Here is a 12,286-nt window from a genome sequence, read left to right on the forward strand (position 1 = left end):
ACGATTAGCCCATGATAGAAATCATCGTCACCATGGGTTCATATGAAAACATGATAATAACACACAAGATAAGGTTCAAAGTAAAGAAAACTAGCATCCACTCATACAACGAATAAAAGAATCACAAGAAAACGTATGCTTCCTCTTCTTCGTTGCGATGTGCTAAACCAGTCTTCTTCCTTCTCTCCTCGCTCCTTGCTTGATACCACACTGTGAAACGTCTATGAAAACTACTTATATAGAAGCCCACAAGAACCAGCCGTCTCAAAAGTCCAACAGAATAAGGATTATAAAAAATTAGTATTAAATTTCTCGCCCCTGAGCGGCCGCCCAGCAATCCTGAGCGGGCGCCCAGCATCCTGAGCGGCCGCCCAGCTATCCTGAGCGGCCGCCCAGCAGGTTACTAGAAAAATCCTCATTCTGCTCCCATTTTCTGCTGAGTTCTGCTCCTAACTTCCCACATCCAATGCCAAGCACTTCCCTAAGCTTATTTCTGATGAATTCTTCCTACATACGCAAGTTATACCCTGAAATGCACAAACACTAAAAAAACGCATCAAATACAAAAAATACCTAATTTTAAGACATCAATTCAAGCCATTATAAGACGTTCTGAGTGGTATAAAATGCCACTTATCACCCATGTTATAGTAGCGTGCGGCAGGGCCACTTTGTCAGAGTTACAACGCCCCCGCACTGCGAGAGCGCGCGGCCGCGCTAGGCCGAAACTGAAGAATCCTGTTTTGATTAGAAGATTGATTTTCTGGACTTCCATGATGATTGGGCTGCTATATAAAGACATCTTAAAGACATTTTTTATAACGGAGACTAAGGAGAAGACAAAAAGAAGACCTAGGAGCGCAAATACAACAAGGGAGAAGAAAAACTTATTTATACTTGTGATTCTTTAATTGAGTTATAATATTGGATGCTAGTTTTCTTGTTTGTTGAGCCTAATACTTTTGTTTAACGTACTTTGGTTTTTATTCAGTTTATAAAGACTTAGTTTATTATACCATGTTTTCATAGGAACCCACGGCGATGATGAGTTCGGTTATGGGCTAATCGTTATCATGGGGTTCTAACGGATTTACTTATGGATTTCAATAGTTAATTTATTTCGATACCTTAGTGTGTGGTGATTGTATGATATCCTAGTATTGGTTGTGCTTATTCGTCTTATTGGCGTCGTGAACTTATAAGAGAGCGTGTTAATCTCTATTGAAATGAAAATGAATATAGGGATTTAGAACTTGCCATGCTAGTATAGGTTCATGTATTTGATATGCATGATTCGTAGGTAATTTTAACCATCTTACTTTCCCGATGTAATCATGTTAGATAACTTGCAAATTAAACCGTTATGTTGTTAAATTCTATAGATATATAGGGTCTCAATATAATTGGTGTCTATTCAGCTTCTATCTCTTTTGTGGATGTCTGGTAGTAGGGTATTCATATGACGAAAGTTGGCGTTTACTAGTTTCGTGTTATCTGATTAGTGTCATCACCATTGTATGCTAAGGTTAAGAACAATAAGGCTATTGAATGAAGTATTTAAAGAAGTTAGAATCTCATGTTTGTGTCATATAAGTAAATCAACCTTAATTCTCTTAGTTAATATTAGTTAGTATATTATGTAGTTATAAGCAATATTAACTTGTTATCATCTTAGCATTGAATAATAACCATATCATTGTTGCATAAGTGCATAAAATTGAAGTTAACCTAAAAGAGTCTCTGTGGGAATGAACTAGAAATAATTCTATATTACTTGCGAACGCGTATACTTGCGTGTAAATTAACGCGTGTTTTCGTCCTAACAGAAGGGTAAACAAAAATCACAAAATTAAAAATCTTACCGTAAATATTTGTGTATATTTTATCTTTAATAGGTTCTTTTTAGTTATTTTTAGTTTAGTGATTGATGGATTGTTAAGTTATTATTGAAATAAGGATCTTCTAAACAATCGGGTGGATATGAATGTGCTTATGTTCACTTACGTTATATGAAAGACATATTTGAAGATAAGGAAATGAAATTCATAATCAAGGTAATAATTAATATAGTTATTAATTCCCACTTTAGTTACAACTAGCATAATAACCCGTGCGAGGCATGGGCCATTCTCTAGTAATCATCAAAATACCTATCGTTTTGGATGTGAGATGTTAAATCAAAAAAAATTATAATGAAATTATTTATGTTCTTAATCATGCAAGCTGAATGTGGAAGTCAAGTAGGATAAAACCGGAAACTTAATGTTGCAATTATTCAAATACAATTATATTTATAAATCTTTTAACAAAAAGGGAAACATATTGTAAAATGCAAAGTTCTAAAGTATGGATGTATAATACATAATATATTTTTATATTAAAAGGAAAAATATCTTTTTGGGCGATTCAGGATCCTTCTATTTTTTCAACTTCGTACTGGAATCATTATTGTAGTCAAGTTTTGTAAGTGGTAAGCACTACGAGATACATGTGATAGTGTATTTCTCAAATTCTTGGATAACGAAATATATTTATGATTTTAACTTGGAATGCATAGAGCTTCGGAATGATATTTTTGATATAATATCAAGTATTTTTAGGATATTTTCAATAGGTTAAATCTTTAATTGATCACTGAAATGGAGCTCATATATCATTTTGTTCATCGATCTCAACAAGTTATCATTTGAATCACTTAAGTTGGTCTAAATATCAATTTTTTCAATTTTCAATTTTAAAAATAGGCGTAAATATATTTAAAGTTAAAAAACTAAGAAAAAATATGACCAGTAAAATTAAATACAAAGTCTTGTTCTTAGATTTTATCATGAAAAAAGACAATAACATTATTTTTATTTTTTTAAAAACTTTAGTACGAGTTTTGTTAAATAATAAAATGTATAGTCCTTAATAATTTATTTGAAGTGGAGTAAAAAATATCACTCAAAATAGCTTATACTCAACGATTGTTTATAATTTTGAGTGACAAAATATTTTATAGTTTTTACAGTTTTTATTTTTATTTTTTAGACTTTGATGATTCTGGTTATTATAGAAATTTTTGATAGATGTGATATTTGAGTTAAAGATATATCGATAATAATTATAATTTTTATAGGTCCAATATTTATGGGTTTATGCTAGTTGAAACTTGTTGTATTTAGAATCGATAATATCTCCGTCCAACTTCATTTTATATTCATGGCAATGACGTGTAGTTAACAATATATGTATGTCGCATGAGATATGTATTTAATTTTATAGTATTGGTCGTGTTGATATAGATCAAATATGGATTATTTTCTAGTCTATGAATTGATATAACGTTATTTTAATCATTGACGACTTTTATTCGAGAATGATTTCAATATTTCTCTATATACTAATTCAATAATAACATTGATTTTTTTTTTCAAAATTATTTTTCTAAATTCAACTCCATTGTTATAACTAGTTGTTTAAATTTGTAAATCCTTTTAGAATTTTATGAAGTAATTCTATGACATTTATCCTGATTAGTATAATTATTTTTCTAGAAATATTATAAAATTGATCGAATCAAATAATATAATTTAGTGTATTTATATTTATTAATTAATTTTAATTTAATATATATTATTAGTAATAAATTGAGATAATCTATTAAACTTTTATAAATATTCCATCGTAGATATATGATATTTGATTTCAATTTGATTAACCTTACTTCGTATCGTGTGTATTTAACGAAATACTACATAGACATTAACTATAAAATATATTATATGATAATACGATACAAATTACCAAATATTAAAGAAAAATATAATTTAAAGGTATTTGAAAGTCTCAATAATTGAAATATCAAATATTTATTCTTTTAAAGACACACAAGCATACCTAATATGTGTATGATTACACATGTGGTTTGAGTAGCACGGTGAAACTCTTGCAAAGGAATTGTAAGACCTAGATTTGACTCCCTAGAAAAACTTTGTTTTTCAATAAATAAAACATACAAGGGAAAAATAGTCATTTCAATGATACTAAACATCTCAAGAATTTTATGGCCTTGTTCTCCTATTACATATAGAAGAGATCCGCAAACACTTAAAAAATTTTATTTATATATGTATTATAAAAGTTTGCTTGGTTTGTAATTTGTGTATTTTTAATAATGGGCACCTAAGACTCATAAATCTTACAAGAGGGGGGAATTTGATGAAGTGCGCTTCGAGGCTCTGCAATATATCCAAGAATTTATGTAGTTGAATGTACAATTTATAGTTTTGTTAGTTTGTTGGTCTGGACTAGTTGTAGATGGTGGATGTGGATATTAAGTAAGGAAATAATTTTTTTACATAGTTAGACTAGTTATGGATGATGAAATATGTAAGGCGCTGGTCACTATTTTTGTTAGAAATGTGGAAATGATTGACTTGATAATATATATATATATAGTTTGCACTTATCTTTTATGGTTATTTATATGTGACCGTTATTGGTTCACCTTTTACTTTTGGTTTATGCTTGCGGATGTTTTTGGTTAGAGTTTGTTATATAGTCTTTTATTGCAGTTTCTACTTTTTTGGTATTGTGGTGGTAAATTGTATTGGTTATTGGTACTATTTTGGCAAGCTGAATATTTAAAACTAACAAATAATTTAAAAGAAATAAAACTAATGTCTCTGATAAGCAAAAACATCATGTAGTAGTGATGTTCTGTAATAGAGTTGATGTAATTCATAAACAATACAATCTCAAGTTGATTTTCAAAAATGATGTTAAAGATTATACACAACGGTTAAAAAATGATGTTCTCAAAATGGCGACCTATGTATTTGTCGGTGTAAAGAAAGGTCTTCATATATAACATCAGTTATGAATTTATGTTTATATAAGTCTTTAATATCAGTTTTCAAACACATATCTCGTCAGTTTAGAACCGGTGTAAGATATTATCTTTTACATCACTTTGTTAAACCAAAAATATTGTTAAGGAAAACCATTCATAATATTTATTTTAAAATAGTTGATGTCTATATGGGTTTTTAACATATTTTTCAGAACTAATGTAATGCCCCCAAATTCGGGGTCAAAGAATTTGATCGTCACATTGAAATCTCAGTCCAAAATAACCTGTTTAAAATAAAAAATCACTAGCAACTGCTCAGCAATTAAAATATATACTTTTCAATCCCAAAATAAACCAATATCATTTAGGTTACAGTTCTATAAATAAGATTTCAAAATTCCACAAATAATTTTTCACTTTCTTTTGAAACTCTTTTCAACAATTTCCAAACTCAAAACTTAACCACTAGTATAACTTCGAAAAGAAGTATACTGGGCCAAACTATTTGATAATATAACTATAATATATATATATAATAACCTTAAATAATAGAACTTAATCTATTTCTACATACCATAAACAAAGCATTTTCAAGCACATCATTCTCTACTTTTCCCGAACTACGTGGCTAAATCTCGCAAATTATTCCTCACTGAAAAGTTAAATTTAAAATAGGCAAGTACGAGCAAAAAATGCTCAACAAGTATATTAAAAACATAATTATAAAGCCTCAAAACAATTTTGAATTTTTGAAATAAAACTGTTTTGATGATTTATAATTTATTTTCGCTAAAATATTTTGGTAATTAAGCAATAAAGGCTTCATCAGTAATTTAAATCTCTACAAGAATCAAAACTCGTAAAACAGAAAGAAACTGAACAATAAAGTCTGTAATAAGTGAAAGAAGCTATATCACAAAACTGTAACCAAATTATGTTTAAGAATTTAAAACAAAACTTTCATTTAGTGTTTTATTATTAACAATAAATTAGATTAGAATCCTCAAGACACTGTGTTGCCACCGATGATCAGTCATGAAGCAACACCAGTATGCCGAATAATATCCAAAAAAATAGGGATACCAAAAAAAGCAACACATTGGCTTATAATATATATTATAGTATGTCAAAATATATGCGCACGCTGGATCGGCGTCACAGCCTCTTATGCAACCATCCAATCTAGAATATAAGAATTCATTATAAATAGAATTCTTGTATAACAATAAACTACTATTCAAATTTATCAGGAATAGCCACTAAATCAACTTTTCAATTAAACAGTGTATCTCACTATTCAATGACAACAAAGAAATCACTATTTTACAAACATTATATTGGATTCTAGTATAATATTTACTTGAAGTATATCTCAATCTGTATCACAATGATAAGCTGTATCGAAAACAACAATATAGTTTAATTGCCAAAATATCGATCAAGGTGGAAAATACTTGCATAATCAGGATTGATGAGCGTGCACTTATTGTCCCTGTATCATATTTATTTTGTACTGATTTAGATTTTTATTTAATAAATATTAATTTTTTATTGTAGGTATTAAGGAGTTATAATAAAGGAAGGCTTGGAGTTTACAAAATCAGATTTAGAGTTTAATTTGATTTAAAATCGGATTTTATGGGCCAGCTGCGCAGTCTATACTATTTGAGCCATATCTGGAGTTCTAGGAGTCCGATTCTAATGATTCAACAGCCCATGGAAACCTTAAAAGAAGTGCTTCAATTCAGAATTTGTCTTGAATTTATAATCTAACCAAATAAAACCATAATTTGAGTCAAAACGTCAAATACGAATTTCTAGTTTTTTGAAATTCAATTATAATTAGAAAATCTCCTTGTATTTGTTTTATTTCATTTAAAAATAATTTTATTAGATATATTAGAATTATTATTCAGACCTAATCTGAATATTAGAGCTAGCACAAGGAAAAGAGAGAGACATGCAATTTTTTAAGTGGCATTTATGTCCACTTAAGAACGCTCTATAAAGGCTTGAATTGATGTTTTGAACTCAAGTTATTTGTGTATTTGATGCATTTTTGTAGTGTTTTTGCATTTCAGGCATAGTTGAAGGAGATTTAGCATTGTTATGGTGCTAAATTGGTGTTAGGAATATGTCTAGGATGAAAGCTCATGGAATGCCATCTCAAGCCAGCCAGAAAAATAAGCAGAAGAAGAAGTTCCAGTAGGTCAGCGCGCCCGCATTGTGATAGCGCACGCCCGCACCAGAGAAGCGGAAAGACAGCGCACCCGCATTAAAACAGCGTGCGGCCGCGCCAGGCAGAGTCGTGCCTGAGATTTCACGTGCCCTGTACAAAATTAAAAAAATTGTGCCTCAAGTTCTAACCATAAAAAATAATAGCAAATACATACAATAATAAAAAATTATCAAAAAATATATTTTTAACATAAAAATTAATTTAAAATTTAAAAAATATTACAAATACAGTAAGATAAATAATTATAAACAAGAAAATGATCACATAAATCTAATTCATATGTAAACTTATTTAAATCTATATATAAATATTATTGAATTAATTAATATTTTAAATTAAAATTTTATTGAATATATATGTAAATATTACTATTATTTAAAATAAACTAATTACCTAAAAATTGTTTTTATTGAAAAATAATATTATGTACAGGTTATTTAAGAAAAACTACTATTTCCCTTGTATTTTATTATCAAGATTAGTAGTCTATAGTACTTATCAAAAGAAAAATAATATAATGTACATGTTATTTAAGAAAAACGTAGTCGGTAGTACTTAACAAAACAAAATAACAATCTTATTCACCAAGTTATTTTTTCCTTAATTTTTTGTAACTTATTTAATATTTAGGATTAAAATATTTTTTTATAATTTTGCTCAAGGTAATAATTTATAACTATTTAATATTTACCATTTTCTAACCTTTCTTCTACTTGCATATTTTTTTTATTAGAAAAGAAAGTTATATATTATTTTTATTTTTCCAAACAAAGATAATATATGTATATATACTTGTATCTGGAAAATGTGCCCCTCAAATTTTTGGGCCCTGTTCCGTCGAACACTTGGAACACCCTCAGGCACGGCTCTGGCGCCAGGCCGGGATTTCATGATTTTGTTTCTACTTGGATTTTGATAGTTTGAAGCCCAACTTGATTCTACAACCTATATAAAGCCTAGAATAGACGTTTTTAATGAGAAGCACATATTGGAGACTAAGGAGAGGCAACGAGAAGACCTAGGAGCACAAATTCAACCAAGGCGAAGAGGATCTAGTTTATTCTTGTGATTTTTTATTTTAAGTTGTAATCTTGGATGCTAGTTTTCTTGTTGTTGAACCTATTACTCTTGTTTAACGTACTTTGGTTTTATATTCAGTTTTATAAAGACTTAGCTTATTATACCATGCTTTCATCGGAACCCACGGTGATGATGAGTTCTGTTATGGGCTAATCGTTATCGTGGAGTTCTAACGGATTTACTTATGGATTTCTTTAGTTAATTTGTTTCGATACCTTAGTGTGTGGTGATTGTATGATATCCTAGTATTGGTTGTGCTTATTGGTCTTATGAGCGTCGCGAACTTATAAGATAGCGTTTTAATTTCTATTGAAGCGAAAGTGGATATAGGGATTTAGAACTTTTCATGCTAGCATAGGTTCATGTATTTGATATGAATGATTCGTAGGTAATTTTAACCATCTTACTTGCCATATGTAATCATGATAGATAACTTGCACATTAAACCGTTATGTTGTCAAATTTTATAGACATATAGGGTCTCAACATAATTGTTGTCTATTCAGCTTCTATCTCTTTTGTGGATGTCTGGTAGTAGGGTATTCGTACAACGAAAGTTGGCGTTTACTAGTTTCGTGTTATCTGATTAGTGTCATCTCCATTGCATGCTAAGGTTAAGAACAAAAAGGCTATTGGATGAAGTATTTAATGAATTTAAAATCCCATGTTTGTCTCATTTATGTTAATCAACCTTAATTCTCTTAGTTAATATTAGATAGTATAATCTCGTAGTTATAAATAATCTCAACTTGTTATCATCTTAGCATTGAATAATAACCATACCATTATTGCATAAGTGCATAAATTAAAGTTAACTTAAAAGAATCTCTGTGGGAATGAACTAGAAATAATTCTATATTACTTGCGCGTACACTTGCGTGTAATATTAGCGCGTGTTTTTGCCCTAACAAGTTTTTGGCGCCGCTGCCGGGGACTCGGTGTTAATTTTTTGTTCATGTGCTTGACATCAGTTGTCGTTAAAGTTCACTGACTCGGATATTTTACTTGTTCGTTTGTTGCTTTTTCAAGTACTCTAGAAAGCGTGTATGCTAACGCGTTCTTGATCTCGAAAGAGAATATTGGATAAAGCAGAGGAGGACGTTGTAGTAGAGGAAGAAGTTCTTGTTGAAGAGAATGTTGAAAAAGAAGCTCTTTTGTAATGGGTGAACCAGAAGCGAATACAAAGGCTTTGATGGACTATTCTCAGCCAAAGATCAATGATATTCAGTCTAGCATTGTTAGACCAGCCATTGCGGCTAACACTTTTGAAATCAAGGCTAGCACAATTCAGATGGTGCAAAACTCCGTTCAGTTTGAGGGTTCTCCGATGGAAGATCCCAACATGCATATTAGAGATTTCATCGAGATCTGCGATACTTTCAAATTCAACAATGTGCCTGAAGATGCTATAAAGCTAAGGTTTTTCCTATTCTCTCTGAGGGATAAAGCTAAGTGTTGGTTGCATTCTTTACCACCAGGATCTATCACTAAATGGGAAGATCTTGCTTAAAAGATTCTTACTAAGTTCTTTCCTATGGCGAAGACTGCTGCAATCAGGAATGCTCTTACTCAATTTGCGCAGCAATCAGGAGAGTCCTTGTGTGAAGCTTGGGATCGTTATAAAGAGATACTGTGAAAGTGTCCTCATCATGGGATGCCTGACTGGATGATTATCAACTGCTTTTATAATGGCTTGGGAGCACAGTCTAGACCCATGCTCGATGCAGCATCAGGTGGAGCCTTATGGGCTAAGAGCTATGATGAAGCTTATGAATGGATTGAACCGATGGCTACTAATGAATACCAGAACCCTTCTCAGAGATTAAATTAAGGCAAGGTAGCTGGAATTCTAGAGGTGGATGCAGCTACTGCGATAGCTGCTCAGCTTAAGGCTTTGACGATGAAGGTGGATTCTTTGGCTAATTATGGAGTTAATCAGATCACCGGTATCTGTGAGCTTTGTGCAGGTGTGCATGAGACGGAGCAGTTTGCTATATCGAGTGAATCAGCTCAGTTGGTGAGCAACTTTCAGAGGTCGCAACATCCAGTTCCAGCCACCTATCATCCCAACAACTGCAATCATCCTAACTTTAGCTGGAGCAACACTCAGAATGCGATTCAACTGCCTTATCAACAGTATGCAGTACAACCCTCCTGGTTTTCAACAACCGCAATATGCTCCAAGACAAAAACTCCAACTTCAGCAGCTACCACATGGAGGTACAAATCAAGCTAATGAAAAACCTGAATTGGAGGAGTTGAGGCTCATGTACAAGAGCCAAACGGTTTCTATCAAGACCTTAGAGAATCAAATTGGTCAGATTGCCAATGCCTTGCTGAATCGTCAACCTAGTACACTCCCTAGTAACACAGAGGTTCCAGGAAAGAAGGAAGCAAAAGAGCAGGTTAAGGCAATTACATTGAGGTCTGGAAGGGTTGCAAGCCAAGAAAAAGCTCAAGTTTCGGAAGATGAAGTTGTGGCTGAAGAAGATGTGCAAAAGGTAGCAGAAGTGGAACCAAGGAAGAAAACTGTGGAACACACTCCTCCTGAGGGTAATACAGGGGAGAAATAGGTCTATCTTCCACCTCCTTTTCCTAAGAGGCTGCAGAAGCAAAAGTTGGATAAGCAGTTTGTGAAGTTTCTGGAGGTGTTCAAGAAACTTCATATCAACATACCTTTCACTGAGGCTCTTGAACATATGCCTAGTTATGCGAAGTTTATGAAAGGTATTCTCTCTCGGAAAGTGAAGCTCAATGACTTAGAGACTGTTGCTCTAACAGAGGAATGCAGTGCTTTGCTGTAATATAAGTTGCCTCTGAAGCTTAAAGATCCTAGAAGCTTCACTATTCCTTGAACTATTAAAAACTTGTCGTTCGATAAGTGTTTATGTGATTTGGTAGCTAGCATCAATCTGATGCCTTTTTCTGTCTTTAAGATGTTAGATTTACCTGATCCTAAGTCTACTTATATGTCCTTACAGTTGGCTGATCGTTCTATTACATATCCACGAGGCATTGTGGAGGATGTCTTGGTCAAGGTGGACAAACTCATCTTTCCTGCTGATTTTGTAATTCTTGATTTCGAGGAGGATAAAAAGATTCCCATAATCTTGGGAAGACCATTCTTGGCTACTGGCCAAACCTTGATTGATGTGCAGAAGGGTGAGCTCATTATGCGAGTGTTAGATCAGGATGTGACTATCAACGTATTCAATTCCATGAAATTTCCTACTGATAACAAGGAGTGCTTAAAAGTGGAGTTGGTCGATTATGTGGTTACTTCAGAACTTGATCAAATGCTAAGGTTTGATGCCTTAGAGAAAGCCTTGTTAGGAATTCAGATAGTGAAGATGATGAAGGTAATGAGCAGTTGCAGTATTTGAATGCTTCTCTTTGGAATCGAAGGCTAGATATGCCTTTTGAATCTCTTGGAATGTCAGAACTGAAAAATGTTGAGGGGCGTCTCAAGCCTTCTATTGAGGAAGCTCCAACGCTCGAGCTTAAAACATTGCTTGAACACTTGAGGTATGCTTTATTAGGTGATGCATATACTTTGCCTGTTATTATTGCATCTGACCTTTCAGGTAGGGATGAGGAAAAGCTCTTGAGAATTCTGAGAGAGTTCAAATCGGCAATTGGGTGGACTATAGCAGATATCAAGGGAATCATCCCTTCTTATTGCATGCATAAAATTCTTCTAGAGGAAGGAAGTAGGCCAACTGTAGAGCAACAAAGAAGGCTTAATCCGATAATGAAATAGGTGGTGAAGAAAGAAATTCTCAAGTGGATAGATGTAGGGATCATCAATCCTATTTCTGCTATTTGGGTGCCAAAGAAAGGAGGCATCACAATTGTTGCTAATGAGAAGAATGAGCTCATTCCTACTCGAACAGTCATGGGGTGAAGAGTTTGCATGGATTATAGGAAGCTGAACAAAGCCACGAGGAAGGATCATTTCCCTCTTTCTTTTATTGATCAGATGCTTGACAGGTTGGCTGGGCATAAATACTACTGTCTTCTGGATGGCTATTCGAGTTATAATCAGATTTGTATTGCTCCAAAAGATCAAGAAAAGACTACCTTCACTTGTCCGCTTGGTACTTTCGCTTTCAGAAGAGTTTATTTTGGGTTGT

General features: G+C 32.6%; 1 non-coding gene across 1 annotated transcript; it reads right to left on the minus strand.

Moving 5' to 3' along the window:
- Positions 1-9,702: 9,702 nt before the first annotated feature.
- Positions 9,703-9,809, minus strand: LOC141699411 (small nucleolar RNA R71). Its single transcript, XR_012565877.1, has one exon. It is a non-coding gene; the product is annotated as a small nucleolar RNA R71 (small nucleolar RNA).
- Between the last annotated feature and the right edge of the window lie 2,477 nt (positions 9,810-12,286).

Source organism: Apium graveolens, chromosome 11 (genome assembly GCF_009905375.1).
Source record: "Apium graveolens cultivar Ventura chromosome 11, ASM990537v1, whole genome shotgun sequence".
Lineage (NCBI taxonomy): Eukaryota > Viridiplantae > Streptophyta > Magnoliopsida > Apiales > Apiaceae > Apium > Apium graveolens.